This window comes from Hypomesus nipponensis, chromosome 3, assembly GCF_054491055.1.
Source record: "Hypomesus nipponensis isolate SF chromosome 3, ASM5449105v1, whole genome shotgun sequence".
Taxonomy (NCBI): domain Eukaryota; kingdom Metazoa; phylum Chordata; class Actinopteri; order Osmeriformes; family Osmeridae; genus Hypomesus; species Hypomesus nipponensis.
Window position 1 is genome coordinate 335,001 of NC_140363.1, and position 20,000 is coordinate 355,000.

Below are 20,000 nucleotides of genomic sequence, written 5' to 3' on the forward strand. Positions count from 1 at the left end.
AGAGAGAGAGAGACCACCTTGCATTGTCAATTGCCAAATCTGTATATGGATAAGTAGCCTATGGTTGTCAACTTATTTCGTACGGCCATACCAGCCTGGCAACGCCCGATCTCGTCTGATCTCGGAAGCTAAGCAGGGTCGGGCCTGGTTAGTACTTGGATGGGAGACCGCCTGGGAATACCAGGTGCTGTATGCTCTTTTGCTCATTCACTTAGAAACTGAAATGTTGCAATATGCACAAGTAGTCCTTCATGAAAGGGGCTGGAAGCTGTTTTCATTTTGACACGAGAGAGAGAGAGAGAGAGAGACCAACTTGCATTGTCAATTGCCAAATCTGTATATGGATAAGTAGCCTATGGTTGTCAACTTATTTCGTACGGCCATACCAGCCTGGCAACGCCCGATCTCGTCTGATCTCGGAAGCTAAGCAGGGTCGGGCCTGGTTAGTACTTGGATGGGAGACCGCCTGGGAATACCAGGTGCTGTATGCTCTTTTGCTCATTCACTTAGAAACTGAAATGTTGCAATATGCACAAGTAGTCCTTCATGAAAGGGGCTGGAAGCTGTTTTCATTTTGACACGAGAGCGAGAGAGAGAGACCACCTTGCATTGTCAATTGCCAAATCTGTATATGGATAAGTAGCCTATGGTTGTCAACTTATTTCGTACGGCCATACCAGCCTGGCAACGCCCGATCTCGTCTGATCTCGGAAGCTAAGCAGGGTCGGGCCTGGTTAGTACTTGGATGGGAGACCGCCTGGGAATACCAGGTGCTGTATGCTCTTTTGCTCATTCACTTAGAAACTGAAATGTTGCAATATGCACAAGTAGTCCTTCATGAAAGGGGCTGGAAGCTGTTTTCATTTTGACACGAGAGAGAGAGAGAGAGAGAGAGAGAGAGAGAGACCACCTTGCATTGTCAATTGCCAAATCTGTATATGGATAAGTAGCCTATGGTTGTCAACTTATTTCGTACGGCCATACCAGCCTGGCAACGCCCGATCTCGTCTGATCTCGGAAGCTAAGCAGGGTCGGGCCTGGTTAGTACTTGGATGGGAGACCGCCTGGGAATACCAGGTGCTGTATGCTCTTTTGCTCATTCACTTAGAAACTGAAATGTTGCAATATGCACAAGTAGTCCTTCATGAAAGGGGCTGGAAGCTGTTTTCATTTTGACACGAGAGAGAGAGAGAGAGAGAGACCAACTTGCATTGTCAATTGCCAAATCTGTATATGGATAAGTAGCCTATGGTTGTCAACTTATTTCGTACGGCCATACCAATCTGGCAACGCCCGATCTCGTCTGATCTCGGAAGCTAAGCAGGGTCGGGCCTGGTTAGTACTTGGATGGAAGACCGCCTGGGAATACCAGGTGCTGTATGCTCTTTTGCTCATTCACTTAGAAACTGAAATGTTGCAATATGCACAAGTAGTCCTTCATGAAAGGGGCTGGAAGCTGTTTTCATTTTGACACGAGAGAGAGAGAGAGAGAGAGACCAACTTGCATTGTCAATTGCCAAATCTGTATATGGATAAGTAGCCTATGGTTGTCAACTTATTTCGTACGGCCATACCAGCCTGGCAACGCCCGATCTCGTCTGATCTCGGAAACTAAGCAGGGTCGGGCCTGGTTAGTACTTGGATGGGAGACCGCCTGGGAATACCAGGTGCTGTATGCTCTTTTGCTCATTCACTTAGAAACTGAAATGTTGCAATATGCACAAGTAGTCCTTCATGAAAGGGGCTGGAAGCTGTTTTCATTTTGACACGAGAGAGAGAGAAAGAGAGAGAGACCACCTTGCATTGTCAATTGCCAAATCTGTATATGGATAAGTAGCCTATGGTTGTCAACTTAATTCGTACGGCCATACCAGCCTGGCAACGCCCAATCTCGTCTGATCTCGGAAGCTAAGTAGGGTCGGGCCTGGTTAGTACTTGGATGGGAGACCGCCTGGGAATACCAGGTGCTGTATGCTCTTTTGCTCATTCACTTAGAAACTGAAATGTTGCAATATGCACAAGTAGTCCTTCATGAAAGGGGCTGGAAGCTGTTTTCATTTTGACACGAGAGAGAGAGAGAGAGAGAGAGACCACCTTGCATTGTCAATTGCCAAATCTGTATATGGATAAGTAGCCTATGGTTGTCAACTTATTTCGTACGGCCATACCAGCCTGGCAACGCCCGATCTTGTCTGATCTCGGAAGCTAAGCAGGGTCGGGCCTGGTTAGTACTTGGATGGGAGACCGCCTGGGAATACCATGTGCTGTATGCTCTTTTGCTCATTCACTTAGAAACTGAAATGTTGCAATATGCACAAGTAGTCCTTCATGAAAGGGGCTGGAAGCTGTTTTCATTTTGACACGAGAGCGAGAGAGAGAGACCACCTTGCATTGTCAATTGCCAAATCTGTATATGGATAAGTAGCCTATGGTTGTCAACTTATTTCGTACGGCCATACCAGCCTGGCAACGCCTGATCTCGTCTGATCTCGGAAGCTAAGCAGGGTCGGGCCTGGTTAGTACTTGGATGGGAGACCGCCTGGGAATACCAGGTGCTGTATGCTCTTTTGCTCATTCACTTAGAAACTGAAATGTTGCAATATGCACAAGTAGTCCTTCATGAAAGGGGCTGGAAGCTGTTTTCATTTTGACACGAGAGAGAGAGAGAGAGAGAGACCAACTTGCATTGTCAATTGCCAAATCTGTATATGGATAAGTAGCCTATGGTTGTCAACTTATTTCGTACGGCCATACCAGCCTGGCAACGCCCGATCTCGTCTGATCACGGAAACTAAGCAGGGTCGGGCCTGGTTAGTACTTGGATGGGAGACCGCCTGGGAATACCAGGTGCTGTATGCTCTTTTGCTCATTCACTTAGAAACTGAAATGTTGCAATATGCACAAGTAGTCCTTCATGAAAGGGGCTGGAAGCTGTTTTCATTTTGACACGAGAGAGAGAGAGAGAGAGAGAGACCACCTTGCATTGTCAATTGCCAAATCTGTATATGGATAAGTAGCCTATGGTTGTCAACTTAATTCGTACGGCCATACCAGCCTGGCAACGCCCAATCTCGTCTGATCTCGGAAGCTAAGTAGGGTCGGGCCTGGTTAGTACTTGGATGGGAGACCGCCTGGGAATACCAGGTGCTGTATGCTCTTTTGCTCATTCACTTAGAAACTGAAATGTTGCAATATGCACAAGTAGTCCTTCATGAAAGGGGCTGGAAGCTGTTTTCATTTTGACACGAGAGAGAGAGAGAGAGAGAGAGACCACCTTGCATTGTCAATTGCCAAATCTGTATATGGATAAGTAGCCTATGGTTGTCAACTTATTTCGTACGGCCATACCAGCCTGGCAACGCCCGATCTCGTCTGATCTCGGAAGCTAAGCAGGGTCGGGCCTGGTTAGTACTTGGATGGGAGACCGCCTGGGAATACCATGTGCTGTATGCACTTTTGCTCATTCACTTAGAAACTGAAATGTTGCAATATGCGCAAGTAGTCCTTCATGAAAGGGGCTGGAAGCTGTTTTCATTTTGACACGAGAGCGAGAGAGAGAGACCACCTTGCATTGTCAATTGCCAAATCTGTATATGGATAAGTAGCCTATGGTTGTCAACTTATTTCGTACGGCCATACCAGCCTGGCAACGCCCGATCTCGTCTGATCTCGGAAGCTAAGCAGGGTCGGGCCTGGTTAGTACTTGGATGGGAGACCGCCTGGGAATACCAGGTGCTGTATGCTCTTTTGCTCATTCACTTAGAAACTGAAATGTTGCAATATGCACAAGTAGTCCTTCATGAAAGGGGCTGGAAGCTGTTTTCATTTTGACACGAGAGAGAGAGAGAGAGAGAGACCAACTTGCATTGTCAATTGCCAAATCTGTATATGGATAAGTAGCCTATGGTTGTCAACTTATTTCGTACGGCCATACCAGCCTGGCAACGCCCGATCTCGTCTGATCTCGGAAACTAAGCAGGGTCGGGCCTGGTTAGTACTTGGATGGGAGACCGCCTGGGAATACCAGGTGCTGTATGCTCTTTTGCTCATTCACTTAGAAACTGAAATGTTGCAATATGCACAAGTAGTCCTTCATGAAAGGGGCTGGAAGCTGTTTTCATTTTGACACGAGAGAGAGAGAAAGAGAGAGAGACCACCTTGCATTGTCAATTGCCAAATCTGTATATGGATAAGTAGCCTATGGTTGTCAACTTAATTCGTACGGCCATACCAGCCTGGCAACGCCCAATCTCGTCTGATCTCGGAAGCTAAGCAGGGTCGGGCCTGGTTAGTACTTGGATGGGAGACCGCCTGGGAATACCAGGTGCTGTATGCTCTTTTGCTCATTCACTTAGAAACTGAAATGTTGCAATATGCACAAGTAGTCCTTCATGAAAGGGGCTGGAAGCTGTTTTCATTTTGACACGAGAGAGAGAGAGACCAACTTGCATTGTCAATTGCCAAATCTGTATATGGATAAGTAGCCTATGGTTGTCAACTTATTTCGTACGGCCATACCAGCCTGGCAACGCCCGATCTCGTCTGATCTCGGAAGCTAAGCAGGGTCGGGCCTGGTTAGTACTTGGATGGGAGACCGCCTGGGAATACCAGGTGCTGTATGCTCTTTTGCTCATTCACTTAGAAACTGAAATGTTGCAATATGCACAAGTAGTCCTTCATGAAAGGGGCTGGAAGCTGTTTTCATTTTGACACGAGAGAGAGAGAGAGAGAGAGACCAACTTGCATTGTCAATTGCCAAATCTGTATATGGATAAGTAGCCTATGGTTGTCAACTTATTTCGTACGGCCATACCAGCCTGGCAACGCCCGATCTCGTCTGATCTCGGAAACTAAGCAGGGTCGGGCCTGGTTAGTACTTGGATGGGAGACCGCCTGGGAATACCAGGTGCTGTATGCTCTTTTGCTCATTCACTTAGAAACTGAAATGTTGCAATATGCACAAGTAGTCCTTCATGAAAGGGGCTGGAAGCTGTTTTCATTTTGACACGAGAGAGAGAGAGACCAACTTGCATTGTCAATTGCCAAATCTGTATATGGATAAGTAGCCTATGGTTGTCAACTTATTTCGTACGGCCATACCAGCCTGGCAACGCCCGATCTCGTCTGATCTCGGAAGCTAAGCAGGGTCGGGCCTGGTTAGTACTTGGATGGGAGACCGCCTGGGAATACCAGGTGCTGTATGCTCTTTTGCTCATTCACTTAGAAACTGAAATGTTGCAATATGCACAAGTAGTCCTTCATGAAAGGGGCTGGAAGCTGTTTTCATTTTGATACGAGAGAGAGAGAGAGAGAGAGACCAACTTGCATTGTCAATTGCCAAATCTGTATATGGATAAGTAGCCTATGGTTGTCAACTTATTTCGTACGGCCATACCAGCCTGGCAACACCCGATCTCGTCTGATCTCGGAAACTAAGCAGGGTCGGGCCTGGTTAGTACTTGGATGGGAGACCGCCTGGGAATACCAGGTGCTGTATGCTCTTTTGCTCATTCACTTAGAAACTGAAATGTTGCAATATGCACAAGTAGTCCTTCATGAAAGGGGCTGGAAGCTGTTTTCATTTTGACACGAGAGAGAGAGAAAGAGAGAGAGACCACCTTGCATTGTCAATTGCCAAATCTGTATATGGATAAGTAGCCTATGGTTGTCAACTTAATTCGTACGGCCATACCAGCCTGGCAACGCCCAATCTCGTCTGATCTCGGAAGCTAAGTAGGGTCGGGCCTGGTTAGTACTTGGATGGGAGACCGCCTGGGAATACCAGGTGCTGTATGCTCTTTTGCTCATTCACTTAGAAACTGAAATGTTGCAATATGCACAAGTAGTCCTTCATGAAAGGGGCTGGAAGCTGTTTTCATTTTGACACGAGAGAGAGAGAGAGAGAGAGAGACCACCTTGCATTGTCAATTGCCAAATCTGTATATGGATAAGTAGCCTATGGTTGTCAACTTATTTCGTACGGCCATACCAGCCTGGCAACGCCCGATCTCGTCTGATCTCGGAAGCTAAGCAGGGTCGGGCCTGGTTAGTACTTGGATGGGAGACCGCCTGGGAATACCATGTGCTGTATGCTCTTTTGCTCATTCACTTAGAAACTGAAATGTTGCAATATGCACAAGTAGTCCTTCATGAAAGGGGCTGGAAGCTGTTTTCATTTTGACACGAGAGCGAGAGAGAGAGAGACCACCTTGCATTGTCAATTGCCAAATCTGTATATGGATAAGTAGCCTATGGTTGTCAACTTATTTCGTACGGCCATACCAGCCTGGCAACGCCCGATCTCGTCTGATCTCGGAAGCTAAGCAGGGTCGGGCCTGGTTAGTACTTGGATGGGAGACCGCCTGGGAATACCAGGTGCTGTATGCTCTTTTGCTCATTCACTTAGAAACTGAAATGTTGCAATATGCACAAGTAGTCCTTCATGAAAGGGGCTGGAAGCTGTTTTCATTTTGACACGAGAGAGAGAGAGAGAGAGAGACCAACTTGCATTGTCAATTGCCAAATCTGTATATGGATAAGTAGCCTATGGTTGTCAACTTATTTCGTACGGCCATACCAGCCTGGCAACGCCCGATCTCGTCTGATCTCGGAAACTAAGCAGGGTCGGGCCTGGTTAGTACTTGGATGGGAGACCGCCTGGGAATACCAGGTGCTGTATGCTCTTTTGCTCATTCACTTAGAAACTGAAATGTTGCAATATGCACAAGTAGTCCTTCATGAAAGGGGCTGGAAGCTGTTTTCATTTTGACACGAGAGCGAGAGAGAGAGACCACCTTGCATTGTCAATTGCCAAATCTGTATATGGATAAGTAGCCTATGGTTGTCAACTTATTTCGTACGGCCATACCAGCCTGGCAACGCCCGATCTCGTCTGATCTCGGAAGCTAAGCAGGGTCGGGCCTGGTTAGTACTTGGATGGGAGACCGCCTGGGAATACCAGGTGCTGTATGCTCTTTTGCTCATTCACTTAGAAACTGAAATGTTGCAATATGCACAAGTAGTCCTTCATGAAAGGGGCTGGAAGCTGTTTTCATTTTGACACGAGAGAGAGAGAGAGAGAGAGACCAACTTGCATTGTCAATTGCCAAATCTGTATATGGATAAGTAGCCTATGGTTGTCAACTTATTTCGTACGGCCATACCAGCCTGGCAACGCCCGATCTCGTCTGATCTCGGAAACTAAGCAGGGTCGGGCCTGGTTAGTACTTGGATGGGAGACCGCCTGGGAATACCAGGTGCTGTATGCTCTTTTGCTCATTCACTTAGAAACTGAAATGTTGCAATATGCACAAGTAGTCCTTCATGAAAGGGGCTGGAAGCTGTTTTCATTTTGACACGAGAGAGAGAGAAAGAGAGAGAGACCACCTTGCATTGTCAATTGCCAAATCTGTATATGGATAAGTAGCCTATGGTTGTCAACTTAATTCGTACGGCCATACCAGCCTGGCAACGCCCAATCTCGTCTGATCTCGGAAGCTAAGCAGGGTCGGGCCTGGTTAGTACTTGGATGGGAGACCGCCTGGGAATACCAGGTGCTGTATGCTCTTTTGCTCATTCACTTAGAAACTGAAATGTTGCAATATGCACAAGTAGTCCTTCATGAAAGGGGCTGGAAGCTGTTTTCATTTTGACACGAGAGAGAGAGAGACCAACTTGCATTGTCAATTGCCAAATCTGTATATGGATAAGTAGCCTATGGTTGTCAACTTATTTCGTACGGCCATACCAGCCTGGCAACGCCCGATCTCGTCTGATCTCGGAAGCTAAGCAGGGTCGGGCCTGGTTAGTACTTGGATGGGAGACCGCCTGGGAATACCAGGTGCTGTATGCTCTTTTGCTCATTCACTTAGAAACTGAAATGTTGCAATATGCACAAGTAGTCCTTCATGAAAGGGGCTGGAAGCTGTTTTCATTTTGACACGAGAGAGAGAGAGAGAGAGAGACCAACTTGCATTGTCAATTGCCAAATCTGTATATGGATAAGTAGCCTATGGTTGTCAACTTATTTCGTACGGCCATACCAGCCTGGCAACGCCCGATCTCGTCTGATCTCGGAAACTAAGCAGGGTCGGGCCTGGTTAGTACTTGGATGGGAGACCGCCTGGGAATACCAGGTGCTGTATGCTCTTTTGCTCATTCACTTAGAAACTGAAATGTTGCAATATGCACAAGTAGTCCTTCATGAAAGGGGCTGGAAGCTGTTTTCATTTTGACACGAGAGAGAGAGAGACCAACTTGCATTGTCAATTGCCAAATCTGTATATGGATAAGTAGCCTATGGTTGTCAACTTATTTCGTACGGCCATACCAGCCTGGCAACGCCCGATCTCGTCTGATCTCGGAAGCTAAGCAGGGTCGGGCCTGGTTAGTACTTGGATGGGAGACCGCCTGGGAATACCAGGTGCTGTATGCTCTTTTGCTCATTCACTTAGAAACTGAAATGTTGCAATATGCACAAGTAGTCCTTCATGAAAGGGGCTGGAAGCTGTTTTCATTTTGATACGAGAGAGAGAGAGAGAGAGAGACCAACTTGCATTGTCAATTGCCAAATCTGTATATGGATAAGTAGCCTATGGTTGTCAACTTATTTCGTACGGCCATACCAGCCTGGCAACACCCGATCTCGTCTGATCTCGGAAACTAAGCAGGGTCGGGCCTGGTTAGTACTTGGATGGGAGACCGCCTGGGAATACCAGGTGCTGTATGCTCTTTTGCTCATTCACTTAGAAACTGAAATGTTGCAATATGCACAAGTAGTCCTTCATGAAAGGGGCTGGAAGCTGTTTTCATTTTGACACGAGAGAGAGAGAAAGAGAGAGAGACCACCTTGCATTGTCAATTGCCAAATCTGTATATGGATAAGTAGCCTATGGTTGTCAACTTAATTCGTACGGCCATACCAGCCTGGCAACGCCCAATCTCGTCTGATCTCGGAAGCTAAGTAGGGTCGGGCCTGGTTAGTACTTGGATGGGAGACCGCCTGGGAATACCAGGTGCTGTATGCTCTTTTGCTCATTCACTTAGAAACTGAAATGTTGCAATATGCACAAGTAGTCCTTCATGAAAGGGGCTGGAAGCTGTTTTCATTTTGACACGAGAGAGAGAGAGAGAGAGAGAGACCACCTTGCATTGTCAATTGCCAAATCTGTATATGGATAAGTAGCCTATGGTTGTCAACTTATTTCGTACGGCCATACCAGCCTGGCAACGCCCGATCTCGTCTGATCTCGGAAGCTAAGCAGGGTCGGGCCTGGTTAGTACTTGGATGGGAGACCGCCTGGGAATACCATGTGCTGTATGCTCTTTTGCTCATTCACTTAGAAACTGAAATGTTGCAATATGCACAAGTAGTCCTTCATGAAAGGGGCTGGAAGCTGTTTTCATTTTGACACGAGAGCGAGAGAGAGAGAGACCACCTTGCATTGTCAATTGCCAAATCTGTATATGGATAAGTAGCCTATGGTTGTCAACTTATTTCGTACGGCCATACCAGCCTGGCAACGCCCGATCTCGTCTGATCTCGGAAGCTAAGCAGGGTCGGGCCTGGTTAGTACTTGGATGGGAGACCGCCTGGGAATACCAGGTGCTGTATGTTCTTTTGCTCATTCACTTAGAAACTGAAATGTTGCAATATGCACAAGTAGTCCTTCATGAAAGGGGCTGGAAGCTGTTTTCATTTTGACACGAGAGAGAGAGAGAGAGAGAGACCAACTTGCATTGTCAATTGCCAAATCTGTATATGGATAAGTAGCCTATGGTTGTCAACTTATTTCGTACGGCCATACCAGCCTGGCAACGCCCGATCTCGTCTGATCACGGAAACTAAGCAGGGTCGGGCCTGGTTAGTACTTGGATGGGAGACCGCCTGGGAATACCAGGTGCTGTATGCTCTTTTGCTCATTCACTTAGAAACTGAAATGTTGCAATATGCACAAGTAGTCCTTCATGAAAGGGGCTGGAAGCTGTTTTCATTTTGACACGAGAGAGAGAGAGAGAGAGAGAGACCACCTTGCATTGTCAATTGCCAAATCTGTATATGGATAAGTAGCCTATGGTTGTCAACTTAATTCGTACGGCCATACCAGCCTGGCAACGCCCAATCTCGTCTGATCTCGGAAGCTAAGTAGGGTCGGGCCTGGTTAGTACTTGGATGGGAGACCGCCTGGGAATACCAGGTGCTGTATGCTCTTTTGCTCATTCACTTAGAAACTGAAATGTTGCAATATGCACAAGTAGTCCTTCATGAAAGGGGCTGGAAGCTGTTTTCATTTTGACACGAGAGAGAGAGAGAGAGAGAGAGACCACCTTGCATTGTCAATTGCCAAATCTGTATATGGATAAGTAGCCTATGGTTGTCAACTTATTTCGTACGGCCATACCAGCCTGGCAACGCCCGATCTCGTCTGATCTCGGAAGCTAAGCAGGGTCGGGCCTGGTTAGTACTTGGATGGGAGACCGCCTGGGAATACCATGTGCTGTATGCACTTTTGCTCATTCACTTAGAAACTGAAATGTTGCAATATGCACAAGTAGTCCTTCATGAAAGGGGCTGGAAGCTGTTTTCATTTTGACACGAGAGCGAGAGAGAGAGACCACCTTGCATTGTCAATTGCCAAATCTGTATATGGATAAGTAGCCTATGGTTGTCAACTTATTTCGTACGGCCATACCAGCCTGGCAACGCCCGATCTCGTCTGATCTCGGAAGCTAAGCAGGGTCGGGCCTGGTTAGTACTTGGATGGGAGACCGCCTGGGAATACCAGGTGCTGTATGCTCTTTTGCTCATTCACTTAGAAACTGAAATGTTGCAATATGCACAAGTAGTCCTTCATGAAAGGGGCTGGAAGCTGTTTTCATTTTGACACGAGAGAGAGAGAGAGAGAGAGACCAACTTGCATTGTCAATTGCCAAATCTGTATATGGATAAGTAGCCTATGGTTGTCAACTTATTTCGTACGGCCATACCAGCCTGGCAACGCCCGATCTCGTCTGATCTCGGAAACTAAGCAGGGTCGGGCCTGGTTAGTACTTGGATGGGAGACCGCCTGGGAATACCAGGTGCTGTATGCTCTTTTGCTCATTCACTTAGAAACTGAAATGTTGCAATATGCACAAGTAGTCCTTCATGAAAGGGGCTGGAAGCTGTTTTCATTTTGACACGAGAGAGAGAGAAAGAGAGAGAGACCACCTTGCATTGTCAATTGCCAAATCTGTATATGGATAAGTAGCCTATGGTTGTCAACTTAATTCGTACGGCCATACCAGCCTGGCAACGCCCAATCTCGTCTGATCTCGGAAGCTAAGCAGGGTCGGGCCTGGTTAGTACTTGGATGGGAGACCGCCTGGGAATACCAGGTGCTGTATGCTCTTTTGCTCATTCACTTAGAAACTGAAATGTTGCAATATGCACAAGTAGTCCTTCATGAAAGGGGCTGGAAGCTGTTTTCATTTTGACACGAGAGAGAGAGAGACCAACTTGCATTGTCAATTGCCAAATCTGTATATGGATAAGTAGCCTATGGTTGTCAACTTATTTCGTACGGCCATACCAGCCTGGCAACGCCCGATCTCGTCTGATCTCGGAAGCTAAGCAGGGTCGGGCCTGGTTAGTACTTGGATGGGAGACCGCCTGGGAATACCAGGTGCTGTATGCTCTTTTGCTCATTCACTTAGAAACTGAAATGTTGCAATATGCACAAGTAGTCCTTCATGAAAGGGGCTGGAAGCTGTTTTCATTTTGACACGAGAGAGAGAGAGAGAGAGAGACCAACTTGCATTGTCAATTGCCAAATCTGTATATGGATAAGTAGCCTATGGTTGTCAACTTATTTCGTACGGCCATACCAGCCTGGCAACGCCCGATCTCGTCTGATCTCGGAAACTAAGCAGGGTCGGGCCTGGTTAGTACTTGGATGGGAGACCGCCTGGGAATACCAGGTGCTGTATGCTCTTTTGCTCATTCACTTAGAAACTGAAATGTTGCAATATGCACAAGTAGTCCTTCATGAAAGGGGCTGGAAGCTGTTTTCATTTTGACACGAGAGAGAGAGAGACCAACTTGCATTGTCAATTGCCAAATCTGTATATGGATAAGTAGCCTATGGTTGTCAACTTATTTCGTACGGCCATACCAGCCTGGCAACGCCCGATCTCGTCTGATCTCGGAAGCTAAGCAGGGTCGGGCCTGGTTAGTACTTGGATGGGAGACCGCCTGGGAATACCAGGTGCTGTATGCTCTTTTGCTCATTCACTTAGAAACTGAAATGTTGCAATATGCACAAGTAGTCCTTCATGAAAGGGGCTGGAAGCTGTTTTCATTTTGATACGAGAGAGAGAGAGAGAGAGAGACCAACTTGCATTGTCAATTGCCAAATCTGTATATGGATAAGTAGCCTATGGTTGTCAACTTATTTCGTACGGCCATACCAGCCTGGCAACACCCGATCTCGTCTGATCTCGGAAACTAAGCAGGGTCGGGCCTGGTTAGTACTTGGATGGGAGACCGCCTGGGAATACCAGGTGCTGTATGCTCTTTTGCTCATTCACTTAGAAACTGAAATGTTGCAATATGCACAAGTAGTCCTTCATGAAAGGGGCTGGAAGCTGTTTTCATTTTGACACGAGAGAGAGAGAAAGAGAGAGAGACCACCTTGCATTGTCAATTGCCAAATCTGTATATGGATAAGTAGCCTATGGTTGTCAACTTAATTCGTACGGCCATACCAGCCTGGCAACGCCCAATCTCGTCTGATCTCGGAAGCTAAGTAGGGTCGGGCCTGGTTAGTACTTGGATGGGAGACCGCCTGGGAATACCAGGTGCTGTATGCTCTTTTGCTCATTCACTTAGAAACTGAAATGTTGCAATATGCACAAGTAGTCCTTCATGAAAGGGGCTGGAAGCTGTTTTCATTTTGACACGAGAGAGAGAGAGAGAGAGAGAGACCACCTTGCATTGTCAATTGCCAAATCTGTATATGGATAAGTAGCCTATGGTTGTCAACTTATTTCGTACGGCCATACCAGCCTGGCAACGCCCGATCTCGTCTGATCTCGGAAGCTAAGCAGGGTCGGGCCTGGTTAGTACTTGGATGGGAGACCGCCTGGGAATACCATGTGCTGTATGCTCTTTTGCTCATTCACTTAGAAACTGAAATGTTGCAATATGCACAAGTAGTCCTTCATGAAAGGGGCTGGAAGCTGTTTTCATTTTGACACGAGAGCGAGAGAGAGAGAGACCACCTTGCATTGTCAATTGCCAAATCTGTATATGGATAAGTAGCCTATGGTTGTCAACTTATTTCGTACGGCCATACCAGCCTGGCAACGCCCGATCTCGTCTGATCTCGGAAGCTAAGCAGGGTCGGGCCTGGTTAGTACTTGGATGGGAGACCGCCTGGGAATACCAGGTGCTGTATGCTCTTTTGCTCATTCACTTAGAAACTGAAATGTTGCAATATGCACAAGTAGTCCTTCATGAAAGGGGCTGGAAGCTGTTTTCATTTTGACACGAGAGAGAGAGAGAGAGAGAGACCAACTTGCATTGTCAATTGCCAAATCTGTATATGGATAAGTAGCCTATGGTTGTCAACTTATTTCGTACGGCCATACCAGCCTGGCAACGCCCGATCTCGTCTGATCTCGGAAACTAAGCAGGGTCGGGCCTGGTTAGTACTTGGATGGGAGACCGCCTGGGAATACCAGGTGCTGTATGCTCTTTTGCTCATTCACTTAGAAACTGAAATGTTGCAATATGCACAAGTAGTCCTTCATGAAAGGGGCTGGAAGCTGTTTTCATTTTGACACGAGAGCGAGAGAGAGAGACCACCTTGCATTGTCAATTGCCAAATCTGTATATGGATAAGTAGCCTATGGTTGTCAACTTATTTCGTACGGCCATACCAGCCTGGCAACGCCCGATCTCGTCTGATCTCGGAAGCTAAGCAGGGTCGGGCCTGGTTAGTACTTGGATGGGAGACCGCCTGGGAATACCAGGTGCTGTATGCTCTTTTGCTCATTCACTTAGAAACTGAAATGTTGCAATATGCACAAGTAGTCCTTCATGAAAGGGGCTGGAAGCTGTTTTCATTTTGACACGAGAGAGAGAGAGAGAGAGAGACCAACTTGCATTGTCAATTGCCAAATCTGTATATGGATAAGTAGCCTATGGTTGTCAACTTATTTCGTACGGCCATACCAGCCTGGCAACGCCCGATCTCGTCTGATCTCGGAAACTAAGCAGGGTCGGGCCTGGTTAGTACTTGGATGGGAGACCGCCTGGGAATACCAGGTGCTGTATGCTCTTTTGCTCATTCACTTAGAAACTGAAATGTTGCAATATGCACAAGTAGTCCTTCATGAAAGGGGCTGGAAGCTGTTTTCATTTTGACACGAGAGAGAGAGAAAGAGAGAGAGACCACCTTGCATTGTCAATTGCCAAATCTGTATATGGATAAGTAGCCTATGGTTGTCAACTTAATTCGTACGGCCATACCAGCCTGGCAACGCCCAATCTCGTCTGATCTCGGAAGCTAAGCAGGGTCGGGCCTGGTTAGTACTTGGATGGGAGACCGCCTGGGAATACCAGGTGCTGTATGCTCTTTTGCTCATTCACTTAGAAACTGAAATGTTGCAATATGCACAAGTAGTCCTTCATGAAAGGGGCTGGAAGCTGTTTTCATTTTGACACGAGAGAGAGAGAGACCAACTTGCATTGTCAATTGCCAAATCTGTATATGGATAAGTAGCCTATGGTTGTCAACTTATTTCGTACGGCCATACCAGCCTGGCAACGCCCGATCTCGTCTGATCTCGGAAGCTAAGCAGGGTCGGGCCTGGTTAGTACTTGGATGGGAGACCGCCTGGGAATACCAGGTGCTGTATGCTCTTTTGCTCATTCACTTAGAAACTGAAATGTTGCAATATGCACAAGTAGTCCTTCATGAAAGGGGCTGGAAGCTGTTTTCATTTTGACACGAGAGAGAGAGAGAGAGAGAGACCAACTTGCATTGTCAATTGCCAAATCTGTATATGGATAAGTAGCCTATGGTTGTCAACTTATTTCGTACGGCCATACCAGCCTGGCAACGCCCGATCTCGTCTGATCTCGGAAACTAAGCAGGGTCGGGCCTGGTTAGTACTTGGATGGGAGACCGCCTGGGAATACCAGGTGCTGTATGCTCTTTTGCTCATTCACTTAGAAACTGAAATGTTGCAATATGCACAAGTAGTCCTTCATGAAAGGGGCTGGAAGCTGTTTTCATTTTGACACGAGAGAGAGAGAGACCAACTTGCATTGTCAATTGCCAAATCTGTATATGGATAAGTAGCCTATGGTTGTCAACTTATTTCGTACGGCCATACCAGCCTGGCAACGCCCGATCTCGTCTGATCTCGGAAGCTAAGCAGGGTCGGGCCTGGTTAGTACTTGGATGGGAGACCGCCTGGGAATACCAGGTGCTGTATGCTCTTTTGCTCATTCACTTAGAAACTGAAATGTTGCAATATGCACAAGTAGTCCTTCATGAAAGGGGCTGGAAGCTGTTTTCATTTTGATACGAGAGAGAGAGAGAGAGAGAGACCAACTTGCATTGTCAATTGCCAAATCTGTATATGGATAAGTAGCCTATGGTTGTCAACTTATTTCGTACGGCCATACCAGCCTGGCAACACCCGATCTCGTCTGATCTCGGAAACTAAGCAGGGTCGGGCCTGGTTAGTACTTGGATGGGAGACCGCCTGGGAATACCAGGTGCTGTATGCTCTTTTGCTCATTCACTTAGAAACTGAAATGTTGCAATATGCACAAGTAGTCCTTCATGAAAGGGGCTGGAAGCTGTTTTCATTTTGACACGAGAGAGAGAGAAAGAGAGAGAGACCACCTTGCATTGTCAATTGCCAAATCTGTATATGGATAAGTAGCCTATGGTTGTCAACTTAATTCGTACGGCCATACCAGCCTGGCAACGCCCAATCTCGTCTGATCTCGGAAGCTAAGTAGGGTCGGGCCTGGTTAGTACTTGGATGGGAGACCGCCTGGGAATACCAGGTGCTGTATGCTCTTTTGCTCATTCACTTAGAAACTGAAATGTTGCAATATGCACAAGTAGTCCTTCATGAAAGGGGCTGGAAGCTGTTTTCATTTTGACACGAGAGAGAGAGAGAGAGAGAGAGACCACCTTGCATTGTCAATTGCCAAATCTGTATATGGATAAGTAGCCTATGGTTGTCAACTTATTTCGTACGGCCATACCAGCCTGGCAACGCCCGATCTCGTCTGATCTCGGAAGCTAAGCAGGGTCGGGCCTGGTTAGTACTTGGATGGGAGACCGCCTGGGAATACCATGTGCTGTATGCTCTTTTGCTCATTCACTTAGAAACTGAAATGTTGCAATATGCACAAGTAGTCCTTCATGAAAGGGGCTGGAAGCTGTTTTCATTTTGACACGAGAGCGAGAGAGAGAGAGACCACCTTGCATTGTCAATTGCCAAATCTGTATATGGATAAGTAGCCTATGGTTGTCAACTTATTTCGTACGGCCATACCAGCCTGGCAACGCCCGATCTCGTCTGATCTCGGAAGCTAAGCAGGGTCGGGCCTGGTTAGTACTTGGATGGGAGACCGCCTGGGAATACCAGGTGCTGTATGCTCTTTTGCTCATTCACTTAGAAACTGAAATGTTGCAATATGCACAAGTAGTCCTTCATGAAAGGGGCTGGAAGCTGTTTTCATTTTGACACGAGAGAGAGAGAGAGAGAGAGACCAACTTGCATTGTCAATTGCCAAATCTGTATATGGATAAGTAGCCTATGGTTGTCAACTTATTTCGTACGGCCATACCAGCCTGGCAACGCCCGATCTCGTCTGATCACGGAAACTAAGCAGGGTCGGGCCTGGTTAGTACTTGGATGGGAGACCGCCTGGGAATACCAGGTGCTGTATGCTCTTTTGCTCATTCACTTAGAAACTGAAATGTTGCAATATGCACAAGTAGTCCTTCATGAAAGGGGCTGGAAGCTGTTTTCATTTTGACACGAGAGAGAGAGAGAGAGAGAGAGACCACCTTGCATTGTCAATTGCCAAATCTGTATATGGATAAGTAGCCTATGGTTGTCAACTTAATTCGTACGGCCATACCAGCCTGGCAACGCCCAATCTCGTCTGATCTCGGAAGCTAAGTAGGGTCGGGCCTGGTTAGTACTTGGATGGGAGACCGCCTGGGAATACCAGGTGCTGTATGCTCTTTTGCTCATTCACTTAGAAACTGAAATGTTGCAATATGCACAAGTAGTCCTTCATGAAAGGGGCTGGAAGCTGTTTTCATTTTGACACGAGAGAGAGAGAGAGAGAGAGAGACCACCTTGCATTGTCAATTGCCAAATCTGTATATGGATAAGTAGCCTATGGTTGTCAACTTATTTCGTACGGCCATACCAGCCTGGCAACGCCCGATCTCGTCTGATCTCGGAAGCTAAGCAGGGTCGGGCCTGGTTAGTACTTGGATGGGAGACCGCCTGGGAATACCATGTGCTGTATGCACTTTTGCTCATTCACTTAGAAACTGAAATGTTGCAATATGCACAAGTAGTCCTTCATGAAAGGGGCTGGAAGCTGTTTTCATTTTGACACGAGAGCGAGAGAGAGAGACCACCTTGCATTGTCAATTGCCAAATCTGTATATGGATAAGTAGCCTATGGTTGTCAACTTATTTCGTACGGCCATACCAGCCTGGCAACGCCCGATCTCGTCTGATCTCGGAAGCTAAGCAGGGTCGGGCCTGGTTAGTACTTGGATGGGAGACCGCCTGGGAATACCAGGTGCTGTATGCTCTTTTGCTCATTCACTTAGAAACTGAAATGTTGCAATATGCACAAGTAGTCCTTCATGAAAGGGGCTGGAAGCTGTTTTCATTTTGACACGAGAGAGAGACCACCTTGCATTGTCAATTGCCAAATCTGTATATGGATAAGTAGCCTATGGTTGTCAACTTATTTCGTACGGCCATACCAGCCTGGCAACGCCCGATCTCGTCTGATCTCGGAAGCTAAGCAGGGTCGGGCCTGGTTAGTACTTGGATGGGAGACCGCCTGGGAATACCATGTGCTGTATGCACTTTTGCTCATTCACTTAGAAACTGAAATGTTGCAATATGCACAAGTAGTCCTTCATGAAAGGGGCTGGAAGCTGTTTTCATTTTGACACGAGAGCGAGAGAGAGAGACCACCTTGCATTGTCAATTGCCAAATCTGTATATGGATAAGTAGCCTATGGTTGTCAACTTATTTCGTACGGCCATACCAGCCTGGCAACGCCCGATCTCGTCTGATCTCGGAAGCTAAGCAGGGTCGGGCCTGGTTAGTACTTGGATGGGAGACCGCCTGGGAATACCAGGTGCTGTATGCTCTTTTGCTCATTCACTTAGAAACTGAAATGTTGCAATATGCACAAGTAGTCCTTCATGAAAGGGGCTGGAAGCTGTTTTCATTTTGACACGAGAGAGAGACCACCTTGCATTGTCAATTGCCAAATCTGTATATGGATAAGTAGCCTATGGTTGTCAACTTAATTCGTACGGCCATACCAGCCTGGCAACGCCCAATCTTGTCTGATCTCGGAAGCTAAGTAGGGTCGGGCCTGGTTAGTACTTGGATGGGAGACCGCCTGGGAATACCAGGTGCTGTATGCTCTTTTGCTCATTCACTTAGAAACTGAAATGTTGCAATATGCACAAGTAGTCCTTCATGAAAGGGGCTGGAAGCTGTTTTCATTTTGACACGAGAGAGAGACCACCTTGCATTGTCAATTGCCAAATCTGTATATGGATAAGTAGCCTATGGTTGTCAACTTATTTCGTACGGCCATACCAGCCTGGCAACGCCCGATCTCGTCTGATCTCGGAAGCTAAGCAGGGTCGGGCCTGGTTAGTACTTGGATGGGAGACCGCCTGGGAATACCATGTGCTGTATGCTCTTTTGCTCATTCACTTAGAAACTGAAATGTTGCAATATGCACAAGTAGTCCTTCATGAAAGGGGCTGGAAGCTGTTTTCATTTTGACACGAGAGAGAGAGAGACCACCTTGCATTGTCAATTGCCAAATCTGTATATGGATAAGTAGCCTATGGTTGTCAACTTATTTCGTACGGCCATACCAGCCTGGCAACGCCCGATCTCGTCTGATCTCGGAAGCTAAGCAGGATCGGGCCTGGTTAGTACTTGGATGGGAGACCGCCTGGGAATACCAGGTGCTGTATGCTCTTTTGCTCATTCACTTAGAAACTGAAATGTTGCAATATGCACAAGTAGTCCTTCATGAAAGGGGCTGGAAGCTGTTTTCATTTTGACACGAGAGAGAGAGAGAGAGAGACCAACTTGCATTGTCAATTGCTAAATCTGTATATGGATAAGTAGCCTATGGTTGTCAACTTATTTCATACGGCCATACCAGCCTGGCAACGCCCGATCTCGTCTGATCTCGGAAACTAAGCAGGGTCGGGCCTGGTTAGTACTTGGATGGGAGACCGCCTGGGAATACCAGGTGCTGTATGCTCTTTTGCTCATTCACTTAGAAACTGAAATGTTGCAATATGCACAAGTAGTCCTTCATGAAAGGGGCTGGAAGCTGTTTTCATTTTGACACGAGAGAGAGAGAGAGAGAGAGAGAGAGACCACCTTGCATTGTCAATTGCCAAATCTGTATATGGATAAGTAGCCTATGGTTGTCAACTTAATTCGTACGGCCATACCAGCCTGGCAACGCCCAATCTCGTCTGATCTCGGAAGCTAAGTAGGGTCGGGCCTGGTTAGTACTTGGATGGGAGACCGCCTGGGAATACCAGGTGCTGTATGCTCTTTTGCTCATTCACTTAGAAACTGAAATGTTGCAATATGCACAAGTAGTCCTTCATGAAAGGGGCTGGAAGCTGTTTTCATTTTGACACGAGAGCGAGAGAGAGAGACCACCTTGCATTGTCAATTGCCA

At 47.0% G+C, this 20,000-nt stretch overlaps 41 non-coding genes and 27 pseudogenes across 41 annotated transcripts; all 68 read left to right on the top strand.

Moving 5' to 3' along the window:
• The first annotated feature begins 77 nt into the window (after nt 1–77).
• Nucleotides 78–196, top strand: LOC146296729 (5S ribosomal RNA). The gene has a single exon (XR_014737151.1). It is a non-coding gene; the product is annotated as a 5S ribosomal RNA (ribosomal RNA).
• Nucleotides 197–372: 176 nt separating this feature from the next.
• LOC146296730 (5S ribosomal RNA) lies at nt 373–491 on the top strand. The gene has a single exon (XR_014737273.1). It is a non-coding gene; the product is annotated as a 5S ribosomal RNA (ribosomal RNA).
• A 172-nt stretch (nt 492–663) lies between these two features.
• On the top strand, nt 664–782 carry LOC146296731 (5S ribosomal RNA). The gene has a single exon (XR_014737394.1). It is a non-coding gene; the product is annotated as a 5S ribosomal RNA (ribosomal RNA).
• A 188-nt stretch (nt 783–970) lies between these two features.
• LOC146296732 (5S ribosomal RNA) lies at nt 971–1,089 on the top strand. Its single transcript, XR_014737515.1, has one exon. It is a non-coding gene; the product is annotated as a 5S ribosomal RNA (ribosomal RNA).
• A 176-nt stretch (nt 1,090–1,265) lies between these two features.
• LOC146296733 (5S ribosomal RNA) lies at nt 1,266–1,384 on the top strand. The gene has a single exon (XR_014738087.1). It is a non-coding gene; the product is annotated as a 5S ribosomal RNA (ribosomal RNA).
• A 176-nt stretch (nt 1,385–1,560) lies between these two features.
• Nucleotides 1,561–1,679, top strand: LOC146296734 (5S ribosomal RNA). Its single transcript, XR_014738846.1, has one exon. It is a non-coding gene; the product is annotated as a 5S ribosomal RNA (ribosomal RNA).
• A 178-nt stretch (nt 1,680–1,857) lies between these two features.
• LOC146296735 (5S ribosomal RNA) lies at nt 1,858–1,976 on the top strand (annotated as a pseudogene).
• Nucleotides 1,977–2,154: 178 nt separating this feature from the next.
• Nucleotides 2,155–2,273, top strand: LOC146296736 (5S ribosomal RNA; annotated as a pseudogene).
• Nucleotides 2,274–2,445: 172 nt separating this feature from the next.
• LOC146296737 (5S ribosomal RNA) lies at nt 2,446–2,564 on the top strand. The gene has a single exon (XR_014746663.1). It is a non-coding gene; the product is annotated as a 5S ribosomal RNA (ribosomal RNA).
• Nucleotides 2,565–2,740: 176 nt separating this feature from the next.
• On the top strand, nt 2,741–2,859 carry LOC146296738 (5S ribosomal RNA; annotated as a pseudogene).
• A 178-nt stretch (nt 2,860–3,037) lies between these two features.
• Nucleotides 3,038–3,156, top strand: LOC146296739 (5S ribosomal RNA; annotated as a pseudogene).
• Nucleotides 3,157–3,334: 178 nt separating this feature from the next.
• LOC146296740 (5S ribosomal RNA) lies at nt 3,335–3,453 on the top strand (annotated as a pseudogene).
• A 172-nt stretch (nt 3,454–3,625) lies between these two features.
• On the top strand, nt 3,626–3,744 carry LOC146296741 (5S ribosomal RNA). The gene has a single exon (XR_014737636.1). It is a non-coding gene; the product is annotated as a 5S ribosomal RNA (ribosomal RNA).
• A 176-nt stretch (nt 3,745–3,920) lies between these two features.
• LOC146296742 (5S ribosomal RNA) lies at nt 3,921–4,039 on the top strand. Its single transcript, XR_014738868.1, has one exon. It is a non-coding gene; the product is annotated as a 5S ribosomal RNA (ribosomal RNA).
• A 178-nt stretch (nt 4,040–4,217) lies between these two features.
• LOC146296743 (5S ribosomal RNA) lies at nt 4,218–4,336 on the top strand (annotated as a pseudogene).
• Nucleotides 4,337–4,504: 168 nt separating this feature from the next.
• Nucleotides 4,505–4,623, top strand: LOC146296744 (5S ribosomal RNA). The gene has a single exon (XR_014737757.1). It is a non-coding gene; the product is annotated as a 5S ribosomal RNA (ribosomal RNA).
• A 176-nt stretch (nt 4,624–4,799) lies between these two features.
• On the top strand, nt 4,800–4,918 carry LOC146296745 (5S ribosomal RNA). Its single transcript, XR_014738879.1, has one exon. It is a non-coding gene; the product is annotated as a 5S ribosomal RNA (ribosomal RNA).
• A 168-nt stretch (nt 4,919–5,086) lies between these two features.
• LOC146296746 (5S ribosomal RNA) lies at nt 5,087–5,205 on the top strand. Its single transcript, XR_014737878.1, has one exon. It is a non-coding gene; the product is annotated as a 5S ribosomal RNA (ribosomal RNA).
• A 176-nt stretch (nt 5,206–5,381) lies between these two features.
• LOC146296747 (5S ribosomal RNA) lies at nt 5,382–5,500 on the top strand. Its single transcript, XR_014746609.1, has one exon. It is a non-coding gene; the product is annotated as a 5S ribosomal RNA (ribosomal RNA).
• Nucleotides 5,501–5,678: 178 nt separating this feature from the next.
• LOC146296748 (5S ribosomal RNA) lies at nt 5,679–5,797 on the top strand (annotated as a pseudogene).
• Nucleotides 5,798–5,975: 178 nt separating this feature from the next.
• LOC146296749 (5S ribosomal RNA) lies at nt 5,976–6,094 on the top strand (annotated as a pseudogene).
• A 174-nt stretch (nt 6,095–6,268) lies between these two features.
• Nucleotides 6,269–6,387, top strand: LOC146296750 (5S ribosomal RNA). Its single transcript, XR_014738010.1, has one exon. It is a non-coding gene; the product is annotated as a 5S ribosomal RNA (ribosomal RNA).
• Nucleotides 6,388–6,563: 176 nt separating this feature from the next.
• Nucleotides 6,564–6,682, top strand: LOC146296751 (5S ribosomal RNA). Its single transcript, XR_014738890.1, has one exon. It is a non-coding gene; the product is annotated as a 5S ribosomal RNA (ribosomal RNA).
• A 172-nt stretch (nt 6,683–6,854) lies between these two features.
• On the top strand, nt 6,855–6,973 carry LOC146296752 (5S ribosomal RNA). Its single transcript, XR_014738131.1, has one exon. It is a non-coding gene; the product is annotated as a 5S ribosomal RNA (ribosomal RNA).
• Nucleotides 6,974–7,149: 176 nt separating this feature from the next.
• Nucleotides 7,150–7,268, top strand: LOC146296753 (5S ribosomal RNA). Its single transcript, XR_014738901.1, has one exon. It is a non-coding gene; the product is annotated as a 5S ribosomal RNA (ribosomal RNA).
• Nucleotides 7,269–7,446: 178 nt separating this feature from the next.
• LOC146296754 (5S ribosomal RNA) lies at nt 7,447–7,565 on the top strand (annotated as a pseudogene).
• A 168-nt stretch (nt 7,566–7,733) lies between these two features.
• LOC146296755 (5S ribosomal RNA) lies at nt 7,734–7,852 on the top strand. Its single transcript, XR_014738252.1, has one exon. It is a non-coding gene; the product is annotated as a 5S ribosomal RNA (ribosomal RNA).
• Nucleotides 7,853–8,028: 176 nt separating this feature from the next.
• Nucleotides 8,029–8,147, top strand: LOC146296756 (5S ribosomal RNA). Its single transcript, XR_014738912.1, has one exon. It is a non-coding gene; the product is annotated as a 5S ribosomal RNA (ribosomal RNA).
• Nucleotides 8,148–8,315: 168 nt separating this feature from the next.
• On the top strand, nt 8,316–8,434 carry LOC146296757 (5S ribosomal RNA). Its single transcript, XR_014738373.1, has one exon. It is a non-coding gene; the product is annotated as a 5S ribosomal RNA (ribosomal RNA).
• A 176-nt stretch (nt 8,435–8,610) lies between these two features.
• LOC146296758 (5S ribosomal RNA) lies at nt 8,611–8,729 on the top strand. The gene has a single exon (XR_014746611.1). It is a non-coding gene; the product is annotated as a 5S ribosomal RNA (ribosomal RNA).
• A 178-nt stretch (nt 8,730–8,907) lies between these two features.
• LOC146296759 (5S ribosomal RNA) lies at nt 8,908–9,026 on the top strand (annotated as a pseudogene).
• A 178-nt stretch (nt 9,027–9,204) lies between these two features.
• Nucleotides 9,205–9,323, top strand: LOC146296760 (5S ribosomal RNA; annotated as a pseudogene).
• A 174-nt stretch (nt 9,324–9,497) lies between these two features.
• LOC146296761 (5S ribosomal RNA) lies at nt 9,498–9,616 on the top strand. Its single transcript, XR_014746615.1, has one exon. It is a non-coding gene; the product is annotated as a 5S ribosomal RNA (ribosomal RNA).
• A 176-nt stretch (nt 9,617–9,792) lies between these two features.
• On the top strand, nt 9,793–9,911 carry LOC146296762 (5S ribosomal RNA; annotated as a pseudogene).
• A 178-nt stretch (nt 9,912–10,089) lies between these two features.
• LOC146296763 (5S ribosomal RNA) lies at nt 10,090–10,208 on the top strand (annotated as a pseudogene).
• Nucleotides 10,209–10,386: 178 nt separating this feature from the next.
• On the top strand, nt 10,387–10,505 carry LOC146296764 (5S ribosomal RNA; annotated as a pseudogene).
• Nucleotides 10,506–10,677: 172 nt separating this feature from the next.
• On the top strand, nt 10,678–10,796 carry LOC146296765 (5S ribosomal RNA). Its single transcript, XR_014738494.1, has one exon. It is a non-coding gene; the product is annotated as a 5S ribosomal RNA (ribosomal RNA).
• A 176-nt stretch (nt 10,797–10,972) lies between these two features.
• On the top strand, nt 10,973–11,091 carry LOC146296766 (5S ribosomal RNA). Its single transcript, XR_014738923.1, has one exon. It is a non-coding gene; the product is annotated as a 5S ribosomal RNA (ribosomal RNA).
• A 178-nt stretch (nt 11,092–11,269) lies between these two features.
• LOC146296767 (5S ribosomal RNA) lies at nt 11,270–11,388 on the top strand (annotated as a pseudogene).
• Nucleotides 11,389–11,556: 168 nt separating this feature from the next.
• On the top strand, nt 11,557–11,675 carry LOC146296768 (5S ribosomal RNA). Its single transcript, XR_014738615.1, has one exon. It is a non-coding gene; the product is annotated as a 5S ribosomal RNA (ribosomal RNA).
• Nucleotides 11,676–11,851: 176 nt separating this feature from the next.
• LOC146296769 (5S ribosomal RNA) lies at nt 11,852–11,970 on the top strand. Its single transcript, XR_014738934.1, has one exon. It is a non-coding gene; the product is annotated as a 5S ribosomal RNA (ribosomal RNA).
• A 168-nt stretch (nt 11,971–12,138) lies between these two features.
• On the top strand, nt 12,139–12,257 carry LOC146296770 (5S ribosomal RNA). The gene has a single exon (XR_014738736.1). It is a non-coding gene; the product is annotated as a 5S ribosomal RNA (ribosomal RNA).
• A 176-nt stretch (nt 12,258–12,433) lies between these two features.
• LOC146296771 (5S ribosomal RNA) lies at nt 12,434–12,552 on the top strand. The gene has a single exon (XR_014746613.1). It is a non-coding gene; the product is annotated as a 5S ribosomal RNA (ribosomal RNA).
• Nucleotides 12,553–12,730: 178 nt separating this feature from the next.
• LOC146296772 (5S ribosomal RNA) lies at nt 12,731–12,849 on the top strand (annotated as a pseudogene).
• Nucleotides 12,850–13,027: 178 nt separating this feature from the next.
• Nucleotides 13,028–13,146, top strand: LOC146296773 (5S ribosomal RNA; annotated as a pseudogene).
• A 174-nt stretch (nt 13,147–13,320) lies between these two features.
• On the top strand, nt 13,321–13,439 carry LOC146296774 (5S ribosomal RNA). Its single transcript, XR_014738857.1, has one exon. It is a non-coding gene; the product is annotated as a 5S ribosomal RNA (ribosomal RNA).
• A 176-nt stretch (nt 13,440–13,615) lies between these two features.
• LOC146296775 (5S ribosomal RNA) lies at nt 13,616–13,734 on the top strand. The gene has a single exon (XR_014738945.1). It is a non-coding gene; the product is annotated as a 5S ribosomal RNA (ribosomal RNA).
• A 172-nt stretch (nt 13,735–13,906) lies between these two features.
• Nucleotides 13,907–14,025, top strand: LOC146296776 (5S ribosomal RNA). The gene has a single exon (XR_014738978.1). It is a non-coding gene; the product is annotated as a 5S ribosomal RNA (ribosomal RNA).
• Nucleotides 14,026–14,201: 176 nt separating this feature from the next.
• Nucleotides 14,202–14,320, top strand: LOC146296777 (5S ribosomal RNA). Its single transcript, XR_014738956.1, has one exon. It is a non-coding gene; the product is annotated as a 5S ribosomal RNA (ribosomal RNA).
• Nucleotides 14,321–14,498: 178 nt separating this feature from the next.
• On the top strand, nt 14,499–14,617 carry LOC146296778 (5S ribosomal RNA; annotated as a pseudogene).
• Nucleotides 14,618–14,785: 168 nt separating this feature from the next.
• On the top strand, nt 14,786–14,904 carry LOC146296779 (5S ribosomal RNA). Its single transcript, XR_014739099.1, has one exon. It is a non-coding gene; the product is annotated as a 5S ribosomal RNA (ribosomal RNA).
• Nucleotides 14,905–15,080: 176 nt separating this feature from the next.
• On the top strand, nt 15,081–15,199 carry LOC146296780 (5S ribosomal RNA). The gene has a single exon (XR_014738967.1). It is a non-coding gene; the product is annotated as a 5S ribosomal RNA (ribosomal RNA).
• A 168-nt stretch (nt 15,200–15,367) lies between these two features.
• LOC146296781 (5S ribosomal RNA) lies at nt 15,368–15,486 on the top strand. The gene has a single exon (XR_014739231.1). It is a non-coding gene; the product is annotated as a 5S ribosomal RNA (ribosomal RNA).
• A 176-nt stretch (nt 15,487–15,662) lies between these two features.
• LOC146296782 (5S ribosomal RNA) lies at nt 15,663–15,781 on the top strand. Its single transcript, XR_014746617.1, has one exon. It is a non-coding gene; the product is annotated as a 5S ribosomal RNA (ribosomal RNA).
• A 178-nt stretch (nt 15,782–15,959) lies between these two features.
• LOC146296783 (5S ribosomal RNA) lies at nt 15,960–16,078 on the top strand (annotated as a pseudogene).
• Nucleotides 16,079–16,256: 178 nt separating this feature from the next.
• On the top strand, nt 16,257–16,375 carry LOC146296784 (5S ribosomal RNA; annotated as a pseudogene).
• A 174-nt stretch (nt 16,376–16,549) lies between these two features.
• Nucleotides 16,550–16,668, top strand: LOC146296785 (5S ribosomal RNA). Its single transcript, XR_014739352.1, has one exon. It is a non-coding gene; the product is annotated as a 5S ribosomal RNA (ribosomal RNA).
• Nucleotides 16,669–16,844: 176 nt separating this feature from the next.
• Nucleotides 16,845–16,963, top strand: LOC146296786 (5S ribosomal RNA; annotated as a pseudogene).
• Nucleotides 16,964–17,141: 178 nt separating this feature from the next.
• Nucleotides 17,142–17,260, top strand: LOC146296787 (5S ribosomal RNA; annotated as a pseudogene).
• Nucleotides 17,261–17,438: 178 nt separating this feature from the next.
• LOC146296788 (5S ribosomal RNA) lies at nt 17,439–17,557 on the top strand (annotated as a pseudogene).
• Nucleotides 17,558–17,729: 172 nt separating this feature from the next.
• On the top strand, nt 17,730–17,848 carry LOC146296789 (5S ribosomal RNA). Its single transcript, XR_014739473.1, has one exon. It is a non-coding gene; the product is annotated as a 5S ribosomal RNA (ribosomal RNA).
• A 164-nt stretch (nt 17,849–18,012) lies between these two features.
• LOC146296790 (5S ribosomal RNA) lies at nt 18,013–18,131 on the top strand (annotated as a pseudogene).
• A 172-nt stretch (nt 18,132–18,303) lies between these two features.
• On the top strand, nt 18,304–18,422 carry LOC146296791 (5S ribosomal RNA). The gene has a single exon (XR_014739594.1). It is a non-coding gene; the product is annotated as a 5S ribosomal RNA (ribosomal RNA).
• Nucleotides 18,423–18,586: 164 nt separating this feature from the next.
• On the top strand, nt 18,587–18,705 carry LOC146296792 (5S ribosomal RNA; annotated as a pseudogene).
• Nucleotides 18,706–18,869: 164 nt separating this feature from the next.
• On the top strand, nt 18,870–18,988 carry LOC146296793 (5S ribosomal RNA; annotated as a pseudogene).
• A 168-nt stretch (nt 18,989–19,156) lies between these two features.
• LOC146296794 (5S ribosomal RNA) lies at nt 19,157–19,275 on the top strand. Its single transcript, XR_014745681.1, has one exon. It is a non-coding gene; the product is annotated as a 5S ribosomal RNA (ribosomal RNA).
• Nucleotides 19,276–19,449: 174 nt separating this feature from the next.
• Nucleotides 19,450–19,568, top strand: LOC146296795 (5S ribosomal RNA). Its single transcript, XR_014746659.1, has one exon. It is a non-coding gene; the product is annotated as a 5S ribosomal RNA (ribosomal RNA).
• A 182-nt stretch (nt 19,569–19,750) lies between these two features.
• Nucleotides 19,751–19,869, top strand: LOC146296796 (5S ribosomal RNA; annotated as a pseudogene).
• The last annotated feature ends 131 nt before the right edge of the window (nt 19,870–20,000 follow it).